The sequence below is a fragment of the Sorex fumeus genome, unplaced genomic scaffold (genome assembly GCF_029834395.1).
Source record: "Sorex fumeus unplaced genomic scaffold, SorFum_2.1 ptg000030l, whole genome shotgun sequence".
NCBI lineage: Eukaryota > Metazoa > Chordata > Mammalia > Eulipotyphla > Soricidae > Sorex > Sorex fumeus.
This window is the reverse complement of record NW_026606087.1, coordinates 1085337-1101972: the sequence shown is the minus strand read 5'-3', so window position 1 is coordinate 1101972 and position 16636 is coordinate 1085337. Positions and strand designations below refer to the sequence as shown.

Here is a 16636-nt window from a genome sequence, read left to right as displayed (position 1 = left end):
ATCATTGTGTAGTTGAAACCCAAGCACAAAGATTTGTAAGTCTATAACTGTACCTCTTGATGTCTCACTAATAAAAATTTTAAAAAAAATAAATCATATGCCAAGTAATTATAGTCAATAGTATACTTGTGAATTATTTTTCTTTTGAGCCCAGAGATTCAAATTTAATTTATTAATGGTACTGAAATGATGTGTGTATTAACTGCTTAATGCCATTACTTTAAAAAAATTTTTTAATTTAATTTGTTTTTTGTTTTGTTTTGGGACTGCACCTGGCAGTGCTCAGGGGTGACTCCCGGCTCTGTGCTCAGAAATCACTCCTAACCAGCTGGGGACCATATGGGATTTCTCAGAGATTGAACCAGGTGGGCCACTTGCAAGGCAAGTGTCCTTAAAGAATTTTAAAACAAATAAATATAAAAGGTCAGTTCTCAATATCAGTTATCCTAACAAACTTAGATCAGTTTTATCAGTTTTCCTAATAAACTTAGATCAGTTTATCTTATATAAATATAAACTATCTTAATAGGTTTATATTATTTATTAAAATGAAATAAGCTACTTTAATAAAAAGTTATTTTTCTAGGACAGAGGTTATCAGACTTTTCAGTGATTGGAATATTTGTTAAATTTACCTTAAAGAAAGATATAAGCCTTGGAGGTCAGAGTGATGATACAGTACCTGCCTCACACATGCAATTAGCCTGTGTTTGATCCACAGCACCTGTGTGGTTCCCCAAGCCCTCCAGGAGTGATCCCTGAGCACAGAGCCAGGAGTAAGCCCTGATAACTACTAGGTATGGTTCAAAAACCAAACAAACAAAACACACACACACACACACACATGCACACACACACACATGAACTTTAAGAAATTCTAATTCAGCAGTTTGAGATAGGCATCAGGAATCTATATTTTGTGGGACTGGAGTGACAGTTCAGCAGGTGGGGCATTTGGCTTGTATGCAGTCAACATGCATTTAATCCCTGGCATCGCATATGGTCCCTTGATCCCTGGCAAGACTGATCCCTGATCACAGCCAGGAGTAAACCTTAAGCACTGCCAAATGTGGCCTGAAAGAAAAAATAAGAAATTCCTCTAACACGTCAAATTCAGTTTCTTATCTAGTTTGTTAATTCATTTAAAGCGGTTACTCAAATCATATATGGAGAAATAGTGATGCACAAATATTCAGTAGGAACAATTTGATATTAATGCTTAACAAATTGCTCTTATCCCATGATTTCTAGATCCCTGTACATTTCATTTCATTACTAAGAATGAAATATTGAAACCACTTGTTTAATAGATATTCTTCACAGGCCTTCTGTATGACCAGCAATCTTCGGATATTATAGGGTTTGTACTATTATATGGTTTCTGCTTCAGGATTTCAAAATTATATGTCAAGTTCTTTTTTAAAAAAATCATTTCTCCTTATGGAAATCTTGAGCCATACTAAATTGCCAATACAACTAATCAAAACTTTGAGTCAAACAGTATTAATTTCACTTGAAATAACTGGGATAACATTTTTGCTTTATTCCACTCTGAAAAATCTTAATAGAAAATATTTTCTTCGTTAACAAAACATATCCACTTACTAATTTTTTATTCCCTTTGCCTATTGAAATGGGGATGTGGGGAGTTATTCCAGACATTTTTAAATAAAGTCAACACTTATTAAATCAACATAAACATAAATTATAGCACTGAATAATAAACATATTATATGTACATATACAATTGCATATCACATATACTTGAATAATTGTGCAAGAAAGTTTGGGCAAAGGAATGAACTCTGGAATCTGTGTTCTGTAAAAAAATTTTAAAATTATATTGAGTCCATAGAATTTGGAACATGCCCTCTAAACATACAATCAACTTGCCAGACAAATTGTGTAGGAAGTTAGACTCTTGTTTTGCATGAAGCCAACCCTGGTTCAATCCCCAGCATTACATATGATCCCCTCAGCACCACCTGGAGTGATCCCTGAGTACAAAAAGTTACATAAGCCCTGAGTACCATTGGTGTGAACCAAACCCTCCCATTCAAAGCAAAAATTCCAACCAACTTTAAGTTATCAAGCAATGGCTCGTCTACTTGCCACTCATAGTTTTACTTCAAGTTTTTGTTATATCAGTCTTATTAATACAGATATCAAATTTAACTATTTTATTGTTTTTATGTTGTTGGTTTCCCATTATGTGTTATTTTACCTACTTCCTGCCCTTGAAGGATTTGAGAAAGGTCATTTTGCTGAACTAAGTTAACACATTCACATTATTAACTCCCTGTGTGAAATGTCCAGAGCAAAGTGTACAGAATGGGGAATGGTGAACCTGTGAAATAGTAATACATAGTATTAAAGGAAAGAGTACAGTTTAGACATGACTAAATGTTCCTTTCTTTTTTTCCAGAAACTTGTATCATTCTGTGGCCAATATTCAAAAGAAAACTAAAATTGAGTAGCTCCTAATCATCTACAAGATAGTTTGAAGTCCTTAATATAAAAAATCCTTGAAATTTTTCACCATATATGTTTTTCCAATCTTGAGGCCTACCAAATAAGTAAAAATAATAATAATGTTTAATATTTGAAGTTTCCCATTAGTAAGTTGTTGTCAGAAAATCTGTATTGTAACACAATCAATATTATTAGCTATATTTTGGGCTGGAGCGATAGTACAGCGAGTAGGGCATTTGCCTTGCACACGGCTGACCCAGTCAACCTGAGTTCGATTCCATCGCCCCTCTTGGAGAGAGTATCTTGCCCGCAGGGCAAAACCTGGCAAGCTCCCCGTGATGTATTCGATATGCCAAACACAGCAACAAAAAGTCTCACAATGTTACTGGGCCTATTCCAGCAGATCAATGAACAATGGGAGGACAGTGACAGTGACAGTGACAGCTATATTTTGAAGCAGGTAAGTTGGGGTTCAGCATTTTACCCAAGATCATTAAAGTCTTAGAAGAGGAAGTTAAGATTGAAACTCCGATCTGTCTGACTCGTGAGCACATGCTCTTAGCACATCTTTGTCATACCCTTCATTCCAGCCATAATAATTCATAAATTACCATAAATAATAGTGATTCATAATAAAATTATTGCTAATTGAAAATAATTTATTAATCAAATTATTTTTCAATCTTCACTTATGCCATAATATTCTATGTCTTTGTGCTTTTTTAACCATGTTTTTTTCTGTTTCTGGGGATATCCTTCTTAAGTTTTATCATTCCACCCACATAGAATGAGGCAACATTTAAGATAATTTTAGGGGCTGGAGCAATTGTACAACAAGTAGAGTATTTTCCTTGCAGGCAGTTGGCCCAACTTCGACACTGGTATCCCAGATGGTCTCCCAAGCCTACTAGGAGTGATCTCTGAGTGCAGAGCCAGGAGTAATGTGGCCCAAAATTATAGGGCTGGAGCGATAGCACAGCGGGTAGGGCGTTCGCCTTACAAGTGGCCAACATGGCCGACCCAAGTTCGATTCCTCCGCCCCTCTCGGAGAGCCCGGCAAGCTACCGAGAGTATTCGATATGCCAGACACAGTAACAACAAAGTCTCCAATGGAGATGTTACTGGGCCCGCTCGAGCAAATCGACGATCAACGGGAGGGCCTTTACCTTTTACCTTACCTTAAAATTTTTTTAAAAGCTTGAGTCTTTGGACTCAATAAAATGAACCTTAAATATAAATAATTATATGTGCATGTATACCTCTAATATCATACTCCTTAACTGTAAACTTAAGTAAATTAACTGTAAAATTATAGTAAATTTACATCTCAAAGGATCCAAATAGAGAATGCTTTTCAACATCTTCATTTTAAAGGTGAAGAAACTTTGGGTTAAAAAGTTAAAATAATTCTCATTTTGGTTAGCATGGCTCTAGGCCATAGTAGTTGCTCAACAAATATTTATTGAATTCAAAAAAATTAATAACATAATACTGATTAACCCAATAATGCACTGACTAAATTAGGAGACTGTGTGAGGAAAGCAGTTGAAAGACTTAATGAAAGCACACAACAAATCTGTTTCACATATTAGACATTTCAAGTTACCAACAGAATGAACAAACGACAATAGGAATAACGTAGTTTAAAAAACAAAAGTAACTCATATCTCTATTGAGTTTAAAAGATAAAGTTCCCCTTAAGTATCTATTGCTATCTGTTATAGAAGAAGTCTCAAAAAATATATATGTTAAAATCCGGGACAAGAGTGATAGCACAGCAGGTAGGGCGTTTGCCTTGCACACAGCCGACCTGGGTTTGATTCCCAGCATCCCATATGGTCCCCTGAGTACCGCCAGGAGTAATTCCTGAGTGCAAAGCCAAGAGTAAGCCCTGTGCATCGCCCTGTGTAACCCAAAAAGAAAAAATAATGTTAAATCCTAACTCTCAGACTTTAGAATGTGAACTTTATTTGAACATGGCTACAGAAAAATTAACTAAAGGTGGAAACATACTGGAGCAGAGTGAGCTCCTTATCCATTATGACAGCCACAGAAAAGACTGAAAGACACAAGAAGTAAAGCTGACAAAGGTAGGTTGAAGTTCTGTAACTGCAAGTCAGACCTGCTACTAAATCATTAGAAACTAAGAAGCGAAACAAGAATTCCCCTATAGGTTTCTGAGGGAGCCTGGACCTCAGTCACTACTTCCTCACCAACCTATGCCATCTACTGAACAAATAAATACCTATTGATAAGTCCCTTTCTCACAGTCTCAGAAATATTTGATACTGATGACCAGTAATATTTTTTAATTAAGACACTGTGATTTACAAAGTTATTCATAGCTGTGTTTTAGGCGTACCATATTCCAGTACCAGTGTCACCACCGTGTCAACTTCCCTCTACCAGTGTCCCCAGGTTCCCTCCCACCACCTCACCATCCCCCCCAGTCTGCCTACTCAGCAGGCACATTTTTAAGTTTGTTGTGATTGGGATCTCATGCTTTCACTCTTAGGTTTGGATGTAGATATCCCACTCCCTCGATGCCGCTGATGTAACCACATACCTGAGACCCTTGACCCCTGCTGCCTCCCACCCCCCTTACTTCCTGCCCACTTCTGGCTACCACTCCCCCTGCCACCACCCCCCACCCCGATTTCTTTCCCTATTTGTTTTTCTCTTACCTTGTTCTGGGATCAAGGACGATCGAGTTATCCCCCTATTTAATACCTTGCATTCCTCATCCAGTTGTATGAATTCTGTAAATGAAAGATAATATTTCTTATAGAAATTCTCCCCTTTTGACTCCCAGGACATCGACACTTTCCCTATTACTTTTTCTTTGATTCTTCTTTATAGTTCTTTCATTGTTCCTCCTCTCCCTCTTTTCTACAAGGTTTCAATCTCTATGTATCAGAAAGAGAAGAAAGAGGGTGGTGTCTAGTTCCATGGTTTTAACTATCTCTTTGCATACAACTCCCAATTTATCTCTCCCCAAGTTCTCTTTTGTGTTCCCTAGTCACACTTCACATAGTGCAATCCTTAAGAACATATGTCTATTTAGTCTATAAATGTATATATGCATATTATACTTACAAATTATAACTATCTCAAAGAGTTCCTTTTAATTTCACATAAGACATATATAAAGAGATGAACACAGTTCCTGGCATATAGTAAAGGCAAGGCCTTTACATAAAGGTAAAGGCCCTCCCATTGTTCATCGATTTGCTCGAGCGGGCCCAGTAACATCTCCATCTGATCTCGGAAGCTAAGCAGGGTCGGGCCTGGTTAGTACTTGAATATAGTACATATTTAATAAATAAATATTAAGGTAAAGGTAAAGGCCCTCCCGTTGATCGTCGATTTGCTCGAGCGGGCCCAGTAACGTCTCCATTGGAGACTTTGTTGTTACTGTGTCTGGCATATCCAATACTCTCGGTAGCTTGCCGGGCTCTCCGAGAGGGGCGGAGGAATCGAACTTGGGTCGGCCATGTTGGCCACTTGTAAGGCGAACGCCCTACCGCTGTGCTATCGCTCCAACACAGTAACAACAAAGTCTCCAATGGAGACGTTACTGGGCCCGCTCGAGCAAATAAATATTAGTTGTTTAAAAATTATAAGCATATGCAAGTGCTTATAATTAAAGGGACAATCTTGTTCTAAACTGTAGTCATCTGTAACAAAATTGAACAATAATGTAAAAAGGATGAAATTGACTTATGAAGTAAACAAGCATGCACAGAAATGGGTGTAGCAATTAATTAAGCAGGGCCAGAGATAATAAATCAAGTACAGTCCTTTAGGAGTATTTCCTAGATTTTTCCACATGTGTGCATGAATAAATATATATGCTCATATCCAACATATTATCAATAAATATAAATACTTTCCAAATATGAGCGTAGCCCTCAGCAGACTGATGCAGAGAATAAAAGTTTACTTAGTAGTGAAATGGTAGCACAAAAATATAGATAATATTATTTATAAGAGTAATTATTTATTGTCATTGTCATTTCTACTGTTCAAGTTAAAAATTAAAGCTAATACAATGTAGAGATACAAAAATAAACAAGAGAAACTTGATTATAATTATTTCAAAGGCAATTCTCTCTTTAACCATAATTATATTTCTAACTTACATTTAAAGTAGAATTTCATGCGTTCATTTTACTTACTAATTACAATCATAAATGAGCAATATGTAATGGTATTTATCAAATGCTCACTGAAACAAAGGAGCTGTATTAGAGCTAACAAAAAATGGTTGATCTGATTAAAGACGTATATAGCAGCTAATTTTACAATAAAGATTACAGATAAAGGACCAAGTATCAGGAATTCTTTTTTGATATCCCTCCAAAAGTTACTGCACCTTCAGTGAATAAGTCCAAATGATCCAGATGAATAAATCATACACTCACGTGGCCAATAGTATCAAAAAATAGATTTAATCTTAGCAAAACTAAGCTCTGCTTAGAAAAAAGCATAACTACTTTCTTCCAGATATAATTCAGAACTTGAGACTCTGACTTCAAAAAATTTTATTCACGAAATGACTTTTCATGGTATTCCTGTATAGAAAAAATTGAATTTTCACAACTACAATTTACAGCAGAGCAGCATAGTAGAGTTTTCACAGCAAGACTGTCCCAATAATACTCACACTATGTAATTTCAGTTAAAGCTGCTAGCCATAGTCTATAATTAAGCTAACATCCAAGACTTTACTACACCTCTCTCTAAAGTGTAAACACAATTTGGCATACAACTGATATTTCTGCAGTATGTGGATTCCCTTTCATTCATATAGTCGAACTGTCCATTGCATACTTTAAATTTCATGCAAATACATCAGGCAATGAAGGAAGGAGGAAATATTATGCTAACATGACTATAGTATTGATGAATAAAAAAACATAACCCCAAGGCTAAGCTGCCAAATAAGTAGTGAATTAATTTCTGTAAAGTACTCCAATATTACAAAGGTGTGTTGAAAGGTGTCTGCTCATGTTTCAAATTAAACGCACTGCTGGTCAGCATTAGCACCTCAGCTTTGAACACCAGCCATTTGCCTAGAACACTTCAGGGGCTAGGAAAAACGGATTTGCCGTTCACACTGGAATAATTAGAACATGTCAGGAAGAATTAATTTCCTCATTTTTCAAAAGGATACACAGAAATTACCATGTTATTATATGACAGGGTCCCTTGGAGAATTATATTAAATTTAATTTCTAGCGCAGCCCACACAACAAATTAAAGTCATAAATAAGATGGAAAGAAGCGGGACGCAGAGCATATGTTTATGGCAATGAGTGAAGCCAAGGGACCAGAAACAACTATCTTCATTTCATTTTATTTAAATCAGCCAGACACTGTGTATCTGAATGACAGCACTTGTTAATGGTGCTGAGATTATAGGCTCCTTAATTTTAGAAAACAGAAACAGTCAGTCAGTGTCTGAAATAGTACATTCCCTACAATGCAAAAATTAGTCTAAATTTACTTCCATTTCAAGTCCATTTCTTTTTTGCCCTACAGCAAGTTTAACAAACATAAACTTATTTTTAATAGTACTGTTTCTTTATTTTTTTCTCTTTGGGCAATTTTCTTGGGTGAAACAAAATAAGATAAGTAAATCTGAGTTGCCAGGATAAGTGAAATCTGCAAACCTAGTGTCTGTCACAAAAATCACGCTTCCTGCTCCATCCTCTAAAATAACCTACCCATTCAGATTTGAGAGGCAAAGTTCTCTAGATATGAAACTGTTTTTCATTATTAAACTGCAAATGTCTCTCTTACACTACCTAAGAAATTGGTCTGGAATTTCCACGGATATATTTTTCAACTACTCTGGAAGCACAAGACTTTTCAACCTACTTAAAGTTCCTGCTTCCTTCTCCTCTTGTTTCAGAGTCTGCCTTCGAGAAAGCCCTTTTCCCTCCCCCTCAGTTAACCAGGAATAGTCAAGGATGCTCACCTTGGTTCATATGATCTAATCTACAATCAGTCCAACTTCAGCAGAGAAACAGTAATAAAACTTTAATAAATGTATTATAAAATATTAATGATATTATTGATTTGCTCCCTTCTTGTACATATGTACACTTTTATTTGTTATTTAACTTATGAGTTAAATAACCCAAAGGGAAACAAGTATATATGACTCTCTTAATTTTGTTCCTATATACCATAAAAAAGATTCAAGGTGTCCTGTAGAAATTAATGTCCTTATATGAAGAAGTCAGCACCCTCTCGAACATTAAAAGCTGTTAGGTTAGACATACCAACAACCCAGATGCTCCAAACACCAGTTATCAAAACAATTTACATTATGTCATTTGTCCATTCAAGATCTTTAAGAATTCATGTTATACAGTTTTTCTAAATAAAACATGCTCAGTGTATAACAAATGTAAAAGTAAATGAGGTGATGCCTGGAATACAATTTAAAGTTACTGAGAGTAAAAACAATAACAAAACTACAATGAAAGAGAGTTACTGATCATTTGGTCAACTTATTTTCTCCTTCAGCAGATTCACCTACAAATTTAATCTCAAATATTCAGCTACATATTCCAAGTCATAAATGTTAAGATAACTGTTAACTTTCAGCAGTCCAAGAAACATGCTGGAATTTTATTATGATTAATAATGGAAGGCACTCTTAAGGTGAAAGGGAGTTTGTACACTTTAAGAAATAACTGTCGTGAAACTGAGCACTCCCGTGGGTGCAACAAACTTTAAATAATTTGTGAATCAATTAACTGGCAACTCTCTTCATAACATAGATTTCACACTCCCAGGTCACTGCATTATCAGTCTGATATGAATCATAACATTTTGGAGAAAAGTTCATAATTGAAATCATTAATTAATTTAACAGGACTTTTAGTTATGCATTGCATTAAACAGCTGTAAAGGAGCAGAGATTAATTAGTTGTTTCTCTGATAATTTTCATTGCTGCTATTACTTGGCGGAGAACTTTTCAACTTGTATAGCACATCATGCACTCCATAATCTGATAGTGAACTATTCAAGCAATTTAAAATTAAAGAAACTATAATTTCTCTGAAAGAAAACAATTATAATAAACATTCCAAAACAAGACCTTCTCCTTGCATTAAAGTAAAGCCTGGTAGGAGTAAGATCTTAAACGTATAAATAATAACTCACAGAAAGGAGAAACCAAATACCAAATATATCCAGCTAACATTCTTCTAAACTAGTAAAATGATATGCACTTAAATATTTTGCATATTCAGCTTTCCTCTTAAGATAGAAACAAATACTATTAACCATAAATAAAATTTATGTTAGCATTCTTTACTTCTTAGGATTTAAAATCACTTGACGTACATAGATCCTGTCTAGAAAATTACATTAAAAAAGTAACTCAAAAGAATCATTTTAAGAAAAAGTAACTAGCAAATTTTTCACAAAGTTATCACAATCACTTTTCATATCACATCATTGTCTGTGTAACATTGTTATTTTAACAGCCTAATGTCTCATTTTTGTGGTAAAAACACTAAAATGTCTACCATGGAGAGCCTGGTATAATAGATAAATTCCTAGAAAAACAATCCACTTACTTAAATTAATTGAAATCATTATTTTCTAGGCACACCAGACATGCCCCACCAAGATAAGATAAGATAAAGGCCCTCCCGTTGATCGTCGATTTGCTCGAGCGGGCCCAGTAACGTCTCCATTGGAGACTTTGTTGTTACTGTGTCTGGCATATCGAATACTCTCGGTAGCTTGCCGGGCTCTCCGAGAGGGGCGGAGGAATCGAACTCGGGTCGGCCATGTTGGCCGCTTGTAAGGCGAACGCCCTACCCGCTGTGCTATCGCTCCAGCCCTTCCAACTAAATCTCCCACTTGGGGATTGCACACCAAGTAGCTAAACTATGGAATCATGGGTTCTCAAAGGAGAAAACTGCAGAATACCCACCCCACAGGAGACAGAAGGTGGAATACTTGCCCAGCCCAGCTTAAGATCTGGAAGTAGCACCCTCAACCCCCACTACCACTACTCCAAGGGCTCAATCCCACCACCTCATAAATATTCTCCACAGAGACACCAATCTGCGAATAATCTCAGGTACCCAGTGCCCAAGCTAAGAACTCTGGTGTTTTTGTGGAAATAAGTGCAACCTCCATGGTTCCGGATGCCCCAACAGCCACACCCACTTCCCATAGTAGCTGCAGTGTTGATTCTTTGGCCCAGACTATAGATCCTGAAGTTTCTGGAACTCCTAAAGCAACAAACAGCTTACTAAATTCTTAGACAAAGACTTAACAGCCCTGTGATCAGATACCACAATATTCACATAAATTATTTTTCTAGATCTATTGATTTTATATTGCAACTTTGTTTTGTAATTCATTTTAATTATAGAATTGTATCAACAGTTGTCACTTTTTTTTCCTTCTGTCACTGTCACTGTCACTGTCCTCCCGTTGTTCATTGATTTTGCTCGAGCGGGCCCAGTAATGTCTCCATTGTGAGACTTGTTGTTACTGTGTATGGCACATGGAATATGTCATGGGTAGCTTGCCAGGCTTTGCTGTGAGGGCGAGGCTCTCCGAGAGGGGGTTCATATCAGAAAGTAATACACTACACCACCAAAATCTCCAGTGTATTTTTCAGCTTGATCCCATTCCCGCCACCCAATATATGTAAATAATAGTGTACTCTTACATCTCTCAAAGCATACCAGATCTTTTAGTTTCTCAGTGTTTTTCCAAAGCTGTACCACCAGTTTACAATATTCTACCTCCATATCCCCTTTGAGTCACAGTTTATATTATGTTTAAGAAGCAGCTCAAATGTTAACCTAATGAAGACTTCCTGGCAAATTTCCATGTCTCATAATACATTTCTATATCAATTCTGGTATGCTTTTGGAATTTTTCTCTTTACTATTTGTCCATTAAATTTCTAAATTAATTAAAGGCAGGATTTAGTTGCCACCCATATTTAAATTTCAAAATGTCTACGGAGGAAGTGAGGGGAGGAGAGGACTTAAAGGGCTGGAGTACATGCGAAGTAGACTCTAGGATCCGAGTTCCATGCTTGGCACCACATGATGAAGACCTGAGCACTGAACCACAAGACCCACTTCCACTGCTGCAAAGGTCCAGTACCGCCAGGAGTAGATCCTAAGTCCCTAGCACTGCTAGGAGACTCCAAAAACATATGATAATCTGGAACAAAGTAATTCCTCAGTAAATGATGATTAGAAGAATGATTAGAAGAATGACTAGATGAGCATGAACACACTTATTTCTACATTTCCTTTAGTAGTACAGATTGATCGTTGGTTATAAATCAACCACACCTGTAGATTTCTGACAAAATTACTACAAATTTTTAAGTTGAAAACAAAGATAGTTCTTCTGTATTTTTAATATTTTATTGCACCTACTTATTTACAATCCTATTTTATAATTAAAATTGCTAATAAAACCTAACAATAGGATAGCAATAAATAGAAACTAGGAAGTAAGTTACTCAGAAGAAACACATTGCATCAGAAGATAACTTTCTCAGGAGTCATCTTAAATCAATTCGTTAAAAATTAATTTATGCCTGTGAGTCTATGTTGTGATTCTACATACAAGAAGGTAGAATAGAGCAAGAAATATCTTCTCCCATGAGCAGAATAATTTTTTGTATTTTCTGAGATAGCATGCTACAAAGTTACATGCTACAAAGTCGCACTAATTGTAGTGCTGCTTCATTTTTATATAAATATTTCTAATAATTCATCATGGAGGTAAGGCAATTATGGTACATGTCATCACTCACACTCTCTCACTTATGTCTCTTGCATCTTAAAAGTTCATTTATTAAGACTGAAGACAGTATGGTAGGGCACTTCTTTTTCACATAACTGACCCTGATCCTCAGCACCCTTTATGATCGGCAGAACACTGCCAGGAGTGATCTCAAACATAACGATGGAAGTAAGCCGAGAGTGCCATTCAGTGTGATCTAAGAAATTTATGAAGACAACACTCACTTATTTCTCAGTTTAGTCACTTTTACGGCAAGGGTTATTGGGAATTTTTAATGTGTTGTTCATTAAATAAGAAATTGTAGCAACTTTACTCTGTTAGTAGGATTGTTACTGAATTACAAAGAGCATTCCTAAATGCAATCAACACCCCAAAATTCTTGTAAGAATTAAATAAAATTTGTTGCTATTTAATAAATGTTAGTTCACTAATTTTTTAATTTTTATTAATAAAGATTCAGAGTAATTGAATATTTTATTAATAAAGATATCAAACAAGATGACACAAAAATAAGTTAGTTCTGTTCTTTTAGATTTAATCAACTCAGGAAAACTGCAACTAGTGCTGCAAAATCTTGTCCAATTTTAATAGTGAATTTTTTTTGAATTTTTTAATAGTGAATATTTAATATCTTACTGAATATATTTATGCTCTATTTCTTTCCTGTCAATTTATTACTAGCTAACAACACTATGCAATTTTACTAGTATAAGTTATATACCTCTATGTAAAGGACTAGCTGCATTTGAAAAGGGTATGGAGAGTCTGATGCTTTATTTCTTGTTCTGTATTTCAGAGTACCAACATACTCTAAATTGCCCTATGATTTTTATATGTGTGTATTTGACCAATATAGCTGCAGCCATGTGTATCTAAGTATTTCTACATTATTATTCATAAACAAAATCTGTCTACCCAAAGCACTATTTGGAAGTCGTAGGTAGGGCGTTCGCCTTACAAGCGGCCAACATGGCCGACCCGAGTTCGATTCCTCCGCCCCTCTCGGAGAGCCCGGCAAGCTACCGAGAGTATTCGATATGCCAGACACAGTAACAACAAAGTCTCCAATGGAGACGTTACTGGGCCCGCTCGAGCAAATTAACATATCTCAATCATGCATCTATTATTACTGTTCAACATTGTAGCATCACTGAAAGTTCTTTTTTAAAAAATGTACAGAGACTAGAGCAATAGACAGCACTAAGGTACTTGCCTTACCCTTGATAAACCCAGACTCAATCCCCAGTATCCTATATGGTCCCCTGAGCCTTGTCAGGAGTGATTCCTGAATGCAGAGCCAGAAGTCTGCCCTAAGCACTGCTAGGTGTGGCCTAAAACAAAAGAAAACAAAACAATTGTGCAAACGTACTGCATACAACCATCACCCCAAAAGTGCCCGTTATTGCCCACCACTATGCTTATATCACTAACTTCTCTGGCCTTCAAAGCTTGTTTGTATGTAGTATCTTTGAATCCAAGCTCGTCTTATTCCTCCTTTCCTGAGTATCCTTGAGAAGGCTGGTTTTAGAATCCTGACCTCAAGTTCAATGAGGCTTAGATATAGCACACCTCTCTGCTTTCAAATTATCTGGGGTGATATCACATAGTAATTACATACTGAACAAATTCATCTCCTTGTACAAAAGCCTGCTCAGATAACTTTATTTATGGTAAGTGTGTCAGAAGCCAATTTTTAGAGTAAAATCTTTTGTTTTTTCTTTACCTAGTCAATAATGACCACAGACACAGAATATTCCCAAGAAAATCACTGTCACTGTCACTCTTCTCCAGTTCATCGATTTGCTCAAGTGGTCCCAGTAATGCCTCCATTGTGAGACTCTTGTTACTGTGTTTGGCATATCAAATACGTCACAAGTAGCTTGCCAAGCTTTGCCATGTGGGCGAGATAACTCTCGGTAGCTTGCCAGGCTCTCTGGGAGGGGCGGAGAAATTGAACCCAGGTCAACCGCTGTGCTATCGCTCCAGCCCCCCAAGAAAATATAAAGTACAAACTTTAATATTTCCCAGAAAAATATATTACAAATTTATTCAGAAAGTATAGCACAGCGGTAGGGCATTTGCCTTGCACGCAGCCAATATGGCCGACCCAAGTTCAATTCCTCCACCCCTCTCGGAGAGCCCGGCAAGCTACCGAGAGTATCTTGCCCGCACGGCAGAGCCTGGCAAGCTCCCTGTGACGTATTCGATATGCCAAACACAGTAACAACAATTTCACGATGGAAGTTACTGGGCCCGCTCGAGCAAATCGATGAACAACGGGAGGATCGTGACCGTGACCGATCGAGGAGTATTTTTATCCCATCCCACAAAAACAGAAGAAGATATATGCAAGAAGATTGAAAGAGTGTAATTTTTCTAGATCATTCTAAAAACAAAGCCCATATATGATTATGTAGAGGAATAAAGGATCACAAACAGAAGCAAAGCTCATTTACACATTACATAGAGGAATCAAGAATTTAATATGCTTCTTAGAGTTTTTTACATTTCTTTTTTTGTTTCATGTTTCTAACATAAGAGTGATAGCACAGCAGTAGGGCGTTTGCCTTGCACGCAGCCAACATGGCTGACCCGAGTTTGATTCCTCCGCCCCTCTCGGAGAGCCCGGCAAGCTACCGAGAGTATCTCGCCCGCAGGGCAGAGCCTGGCAAGCTACCCGTGATGTATTCGATATGCCAAACACAGTAACAACAAAGTCTCCAATGGAGACGTTACTGGGCCCGCTCGAACATAAGATTATGTATTATAGTCTTTGTCCAACACAGCACACGCTGGTGCTGTCCTCCCAATTCTCTAGCAGCCCTTCGGAAGGCCTGCCCTGTATCCCCAAAAGACCATCTTTTGAGCTTCTTAGAAGTGTGTGCCTGCTGTTCCTCTTTCATATCTCAGGAAGAAACACTGACCTTTTACACTGAACTCAGTCTCCATGGCCAGGCTTCCCCCAACCACACACCATGCTCACATTAACTTATTCCTAACTCCATTCACCTATCCCCACCAAAAAATCACAAAGGTAGCTGTGGGAGCAAGAAGTTATGGACCCTCATATGAAACTCTAGTTAGTAACAAGGGACTTGGTTGGAATAACTTCAACATGGAAGGAAGAGAACAACAACCAGCTGTTTTCCCCCAAGAGAGCTCTCTGGTGAGGCAGGCAAGGGCACAGGTGGTAACCTAGATAGATAGATTCACCCCCAGACTGCAACAGATGCAATAAGAAAGCAGCATAGAACTGTATTATGCTTAGTGAAGGAAATTTAGTAGTCCAGAAGACTCAACCACCACTAACCAGCTCGGTAACATCTCAGATTAGAACTCTACAGAACATGTTGAGGATGTTTAATGATCTCAAAGAAACAATACTGCAGATCGTCAATAAGGCACAGTAAAGGCTGAGAGCAGAAATGAGAAAACTGCCATCTAAAGTGACAGAACTAAAACCTCAACAGAAGGTCTTGGCATCAAAGTATTAGCAATGAGGATAAAACCAGTGGGCTTCAAGATGAGATGCAGTGGGGCCTAAGCGATAGTATAGTAGGTAGAGCATTTGCCTTGCATGCAGCTAACCGGGGTTCAATCCCTGGCATCCCATATGGTTCCCCAAGCACCGCCAGGAGTAATTCCTGAGGGAAAAGCCAGGAGTAAACCCGAAGCATCACTGAGTGTAAGCACACACACTCCCCGCCCGCAAAAAAGCCAGAGGGAAAAAAAAAGAATGAGATGCAGGAAATCTCTGAAACACAATGAAAGATTTCAAATTAAATGAATAGTATAGGAGACAACTGTGGGATAAATCTAAGAGAAGCAACATAAGAGTCATCAGAATCTCTGAGGAAAGAAATCATAGCTAGAGGGAAGTGGTCACTGGACCAGGATTAGTGAAAGGAGGTCAAGTACCATGAATGGTAAAGTACCTTATCCAGTAACAGTAACCATAGTACTTAAAAGAGAAAGAATAGAGAAAAAAAGAAGAAAGTATCTGCCATAGGGGTAGGCTGGGGGGACCAGAGGGAAACTGGAGACCCTGCTGTAGGGAAGTAGACACCGATGAAGGGATCAGTGTTGGAACATTGCATGCCCAAAACTCAATCATGAATAACTTTGTAACTCTGTAACTCACAGTAATTCAAATTGAAAAAATATTTTAATGAAATCATAGTTGAGAAGTTTCCAGAGTTGAGTAGTATGTGCACCCATATTCAAGAGGTGGGAAGGGAACCAGTATAAAATAGATTGAAATACAAATACTCCTTATACACATCATAATCAAAATGACAAAAGTCAAAGATAAAGATAGAACATTGAAGTCTCCAGAGTTGAGGAGTCCATGCA

The 16636-nt window shown here is 37.3% G+C and overlaps 1 protein-coding gene across 6 annotated transcripts in view; it reads right to left on the bottom strand.

Annotated features, from left to right (window-relative positions):
• SOX6 (SRY-box transcription factor 6) overlaps positions 1-16636 on the bottom strand; it is a 662237-nt gene that overhangs the window by 462702 nt on the left and 182899 nt on the right. For all 6 annotated transcript variants that reach the window (XM_056115917.1, XM_056115921.1, XM_056115920.1 and 3 more), the window contains exon 3: positions 5157-5231. The gene's annotated coding sequence lies outside the window, so the exon portion shown is untranslated. The remainder of the gene's footprint in view (positions 1-5156; positions 5232-16636) is intronic.